The sequence below is a fragment of the Amblyraja radiata genome, chromosome 13 (genome assembly GCF_010909765.2).
Source record: "Amblyraja radiata isolate CabotCenter1 chromosome 13, sAmbRad1.1.pri, whole genome shotgun sequence".
Lineage (NCBI taxonomy): Eukaryota > Metazoa > Chordata > Chondrichthyes > Rajiformes > Rajidae > Amblyraja > Amblyraja radiata.
In genome coordinates, this window is record NC_045968.1 from 41,589,375 (window position 1) to 41,595,921 (window position 6,547).

At 40.0% G+C, this 6,547-nt stretch overlaps 1 non-coding gene across 1 annotated transcript; it reads left to right on the forward strand.

The window, feature by feature from the left end:
* Positions 1-1,686: 1,686 nt before the first annotated feature.
* trnad-guc lies at positions 1,687-1,758 on the forward strand. The gene has a single exon. It is a non-coding gene; the product is annotated as a tRNA-Asp (tRNA).
* The last annotated feature ends 4,789 nt before the right edge of the window (positions 1,759-6,547 follow it).

Consider the following 6,547-nt stretch of genomic DNA (forward strand, 5'->3'; position numbering starts at 1 on the left):
TGATCAAAACCAACTACTTTTGAAGCATCTGTGGATGCTCGAGACAAACCAATAGCGGACACCTCGCCTCAAGTAACTGCTCATATTGGGGCCGGGGTTGGAGCTTGTAATTTTTCTATCTTACCAGAACAGGTAAGGAATAGTAAGACGAATGCAGTGTTGCAAACATATGCTTTTCTGGATCACGGAAGTTCAACTACCTTTTGCACAGAAAACCTGACGAGAAAGCTGAACATTACAGGAGAAGAGACTAAGATTCGATTACGTACCATGACTAAAGATAACGAGAGCAGAAGTCATTACATTACGAGTATGGAGATATCCAGTTTGGATGAAGATAATTTTATATCAATATCTGAAGTGTTTACACATGGAACCATGCCTGTTGGTCGTCAAAATATACCAAGACATGAAGACTTGAAACAAAGGCCTTACCTGAAGGATGTTAAGATATCTGAAATAAATTCTAGTGTTGATCTACTTATTGGAACAAATGTTTTGAAGGCATTGGAACCTATACAGATTGTTAGTAGCCAAGGTGATGGACCGTCTGCTACAAAAACCCGACTTGGATGGGTTATCTATGGCTCCTTGAAAAGGAATAACGAAAACGGGAATCAGAAGAACTATTCTACCATTGCTGTTAATCAAATATCTACTGATAAATTAGAAAAGCAGGTGATGAAGCCATACAATCATGACTTCAATGAAAGTGCCAACAAGGAATCTGAAGAGATGTCGAATGAAGAGTTGAAGTTCATGGATATTATGAGCTACTCAGTAAAGATTGACAGACACTATTGTCTGAACTTACCTATCAAACACGAAAGTGTTAATCTGCCGAATAATCATCATATGGCAGAGCAACGCAACCAGAATTTGAAACGCAAGTTAGGCGAGAATACTAAATTTCATGAAGTAAGAATCTCTTTGAAGAATAATTTCTACAAGGATGATTGCTTAAAATCCATGTCTACTGAGCAGGAAGCAATTTAACCAGTAGAACATCTGACTTCCCTTTGCAATAAGGGAGGATTCACACTTTCTAAGTGGATCGGTGACAATTGTAAAAGCATTTCACTAGATGATAGAGCCAAAGAAACCAGAGAGTTGGATTTGGACAGAGGCAATCTGCCAATGGAAAGAGCATTGGGAGTTACTAATGTTGTACAACTGAAATATGTTAACACAAAAGAAAATCCTGCAGATGAAGTTTACAGAGAACTGACAGCGAACCGCTTCTTAAGCGAGAAGAGATGGATCAATGAACTAAAATCTTTCTGTAAGACAGACAGAGAATGGCCAAAGCTTGAGCTGGGATTTGAAATCTCTGCTAATGATTCGGAAATTAAATCAAACCTAACGGTGAACTTTATTGGTAAAAATCCTGTTATTCTTGAGAAGGATTTTCACACTTCAACATTACTGTTACAACACATCCATGAGTTGATCGGACATGGAGGAAGACGTTTCATGCTATCAAAGCTTTGGACTGTTATGTTTTGGACTATATACTGGGTATCATGCCTGATTTTAAGGGTTTGGTGTGCACGGTACAACTTTAAACTAAAACTGGTGTTTTAATAAAATTAATAATCAAGTTATGCTTGCTTCTAGAAGGCGAAAGTGAAGATGGAAGAGTCAATGAAGAATTCTGATTGCGGATATATAGTGCATGCTATTTTTTCCTCGTTAGTATAGTGTTTAGTATCCCCGCCTGTCATGCGGGAGACCGGGGTTCAATTCCCCGACGGGGAGCGACCGGGGTTTAATTCCCTGACTTTTTGCTTTTGATATATGTTAAGCCTTCATGGCTACTTTTTTGATGTTTATTAATAATTGCCTCGTTATATATACTCAGAACAATTAGGGGCCGGTATGTTGTGGCCATTTGTCTTGTCATTAATTATGGCATGTGTCTTTAAATTTTAGACTGCCCGTTATATTGTGGGTGGGATTTATGACGTATTTTAAGGGGTGTTGAGCTAAGTTTCTTGTGCAATAGCTTAGTTTTTTGTTTAGTTTTGGACCAGCATGGGGAAGGTTTACCCTTTGACCATGCGAAGTGTAACAGAGACATGAGGAGCTTTATAACATTTAATGCAATAAGCTGGAGTTCGATGAAGATTATAGTGTATGAGTCGGAAGAAGTTTGGATGTATACCTTATTGTTTTTCATCACCAATAAAGAATTTATTAATCAAAAGACTGTGTTTTGAAGATTTATCTGTGAAGAAGCTCTGAAGGTCCACGACGGAGAGCTCACATGCAGCATTCCGCTTAACCATGCAGTCCACTTAGCGGCTAGAGGGAGTGATCTCTTGAACGATATAAAAATCTGCCGCTACACTCTCCAGGTTCCAATGCCTTCAAAGCTCTCGTTCCGATAAGTAGGTCGAAACCAGAATTTATTTTAGGTATCTTGACATCCTTCAAGTAAGGCCATTGCTTTAAGCCTTCTTGCTTGGGTATATTTAGATGGGAATCAGGCATGGTCTCATGTGTAAACACATCAGATAATTGTATAAAATTGGCTTCATCCAGACTAGATATTTCCATACTTGTATTGTGATGACTATCACAGCATTTCTCTTTATTCATGGTATGCAAGGGAATCTTAGTCTTTTCTCCTGTAATGTCTAGCCTTCTCATCAAGCTTTCTGTCCAAAAGGTAGCCAAACTGACATGATCCAAAAATGCATATGTTTGCAATAGTGTATTCCCCTTGTCACTCCTTACCTGTACTGGTAAGATGAAGAAAATACAGGGTTCTATCCCGGCCCCAATCTGAGGTGAGGTAACAGCATCACTCATAGTTAGCTTCTCCTTCTGCTCTACTTGCTCCGACTTCTTCGCTTTTATCTTCTGTTCATTGTGAAGTAATTCAGGATTATCTTGTTTGCGCACTTTACAAGTTATACGACTCTTGCAATCTTTAACCATGTGTCCTTTCTTCAAGCATCCAAAACAGATTCCCTTCTCCTTTAAGATATCCATCTTTTCTTTATATTCCTTCTTCTTGAATTTTCAACACCATCTTATGGTGTGACCAACTTTATCACACGACAAACAAACCCTTGTGGCTTAATAGTAGATGCATCTCCTTTCATTCCACCCGTCTTTTCTACAAGTATTACAGCGGTAGCAAAACTGCTTTCCTTAGGTTCTAATCTTCCTTTTGTTTTAGTAAAAGTAGAAACTTTGACAGTTGCAATTGGTTTAGGATCTTGGATACTCCCATGGCATGGATCTGGCATTAACCGTACTTCCTTCTCCATGAAATTCACCAGGTCAGGAAACATGGCTCCTCGATTCTGGTCTTCCTGTATCTGACCTGCTCTATCTCTCCATCTTTCTCTAAGTCTATAGGGCAGTTTTAGATTGATAATCTTCATATTACTAACAGCATTAATTTCTTCCATGAGGTTCAGATTTTTCATCGAGTTACAACAACCTCTAAGAAATATCGCAAACTCATGCAATGTCTTTACATCTTCTGCCTTGATAACTGACCAAGCAAAGGCCTTCTTCATGTATGCATTAGCAATCTTCTGTTCATTACCAAAATGTTCTTTAAGTAATTCTCTTGCCGTTTGACAGCCTTCATCTGCAGGCAAATGTCGGCAACTTTCAGCAAGCTGCTTTGATTATTCAGATTCAGATTCAGAAAACTTTATTGTCTGTCGCAACAGAAATTTTTCTTTGACGTGGCTCCACATACAAACAGGACAATGTACTGACAAGCAGCCATACAACACAGTTATCCGCTTGTGTATTGCTCCAGAAAAGTTAAGCGATCTCTTTCATTAGTAGTTTTCATATCCACTCTTTCTACAAATGCTATTATGAAAGTTTCATACTGCAAAGGATCATCGTTACATTTAGGAATTTCTCTTGGAGGTAAAGTAAAAGAGAGATTTTGTTGAGCCACAAGCTCAGTAATTTTATTTTGATTCCTCACCAAGTTACAGATTTCACGTTGAAATCCCTCATTGGGTACAAATGATGGTATGCAGGCCTCTGCCAATCTTGGCTCATTCAAGCCTGTACATTAGGCCTCTGAGAAGAGTACCGAGTTGCGAAAGGTCTTATCACGAGCCTCAACAGGTGGCACATAAGTTGTTTGCTTCGGTCTAGCACCCTGTTGCTGAGATTAAGTTTTGTCAACCATCCACTTACTCAGTGCTAGTTTTGAATGGCGAGACCAGTCTTCCTCTGGCTGTGGATTTGATTTAGCTACTATTTCTAGCTTAGCCGCTCCTTTTTCTATGAAGGAACTCTTCTTCTGAGATACTCTCGAACCACATCTTGAACCTTGACTTTCAGCATCTCCTTTGCCTTGGCAATTGTCAACTTCGTGCCTAGTTTCAGCTGTTCCTTCTCTCTACTTAACTGCCTTCTTCGTTCCTCAGCCACTCTCTTCAACTGTCTTCTTGCCTAATCAGCTGTTCTTTTTGTTCCTGAGCCTCTCTCTTCAACTGCCTTCTTCATTCCTCAGCCTCTCTTTTCAGCTATTCTTCTTGCCTATTCAACTGTTCTTCTTGTTCCTCAATCTCATATATTTTCTCCAAGGCGGCTGCTTGTTGCGATAGAGCAGCCACTTCTGCTTCAGCTCCCATACGAGCAGAGACCCGTGAAGAGGCACTGGCTAATGAACCAGATTTATGTCGATCTTCGTGACGAGACGTTTGAGATACTATCTCCGGGTGTAACTTCTTCCTCAATTTCAACACTTTGTTGAATAACTCTTCCCACTGTAGAGCGTGTTCTTTGTGGTACAGTTTCAGATACCCACATCACTTGATCTATGAAATCGTTGACATTTTTAATTTACTCTTGAAACCACTGATTTTGCCTTTCACGTTCCTCCCTAGACAGTGGTATACCCTGTATTAAGCTATGGTTTTGTCCAACCTCGATACGGAGGTTGGTTAATTGAACCAGATTTGATTCTACTTCCTCCGCATTCTCATCAAATTACGTGAGTTCCTTCTGGTCTTTGATCAAGTTGTTAACCCGCGTCCATAACTTTTTTCTTTCCGTCTGGCACTTTTCCAGGAATGCACTTGGGCCTGTTCACTGAGTTTGACAGGTCTTGACTACATCTTCTCGATTCTGGCTCCACTTCACCCTCCTGTGGCGGTTCTACATACTCACCTGCAGGAAAATCCAATATGAATGTATCCTTATCACAGTGTTCTTTAAACACTCACAGGAATTCAAAACAGAACTGGTCTTTCTTGAAAACACATCATTATTTTCAAGGTTATGAAGGTCTTCTTTGCCAGTATCTGTGGTAAACAATCGCTGGCTGAGCACACCATATATTGTAGAAGTTCATAACAAAATTATTTTCAAGGTCGTATACTCAGCTCTAGTAGCTATCTTCAAGTTAGCATAAACAAGCCTCCTGGCTGTTTTCAATACTGAATTCAGTCCTATATCTGCAGGCTTTTAACTTCAACTTCTCATGGCTTTCAAATACGACAAAAGCACCCGATCTACTCACGGTGCCCGGTCAATAAAGTCTTCAATCTTCTTTTCTTCTAAAGACTCATTTAGTAGATTAGCCTGCGACTGGCGCATTCTTTGTTCCAGGATTCAAGCTCTAATCTCACTCGCAGAGATTCCCAGTCAGCGCTTCCCAGAGCCAATGAATGGACTCGACTTTTGGGTCGGTGTCATCGCTCCCTTGAGCCAGTCAATCCTTTCCACGTGAGGGGGTGGGGGGGCCAAAAGTCTCACTCTCTCCTTACTCCCCTTGTAGCTGCGGATCCCATTGTCTCTCTGTCACCTCTCGCTCGCTCTCCTTTTCCCTACCCTCAGTCACTCCCTCTCTTACCTCTCCCCTTTCGTTAAAGAAAATGTTTAAATAACATTTCTTCTCCTCCCATCCCCCACCATCAACTCTCAAAGCTTCTGTATTGGCAGAAGAGCCCACATTGTGATGTCATTTTGGTTTTCGGAATCTTCACGGATGCTTGTGTAAATGAGACCCCATTGTGATTGGACGACTGTGAGATGCCATTGTGGTATCATCACTGGAAGCTGCTAGAAAAGTCTCCCACTCATAGGCAGTTATTATTTTCAAAGTTGGCTTTTTTTAAACTTTAAATATCAATAACGTGAAATATAATATCAAATGAGAAGAAACTTGATACTAACGACCATGGGAAAAAGCTGAGTAAGATTCTGGAAAAATGTTTGTGCTATTGTGTACCGTTTTGGCAAGTTCCTTGATCTGACAGACAGACAGACAGACAGACAGACAGACAGACAGACAGACAGACAGACAGACAGAACAAGACTTGATAGTATATAGATAGATGTTGGCAATGTTTCTTTAGGATCAGAGGCCAAATATGACTGGTCACGTGTGTGACATCACACAGAAGCATTTTACACACTGTGAATTTTAAAAAGCTAGAATGTTCATATCTTAATATTATAGTTAGGTAGGTAGGAACATAGCAATTAATAAGATCAACCTCTTACAATAATTTTTTTATGTATTACTTTGTGATGACATCTGGTCAGATGTGTAACA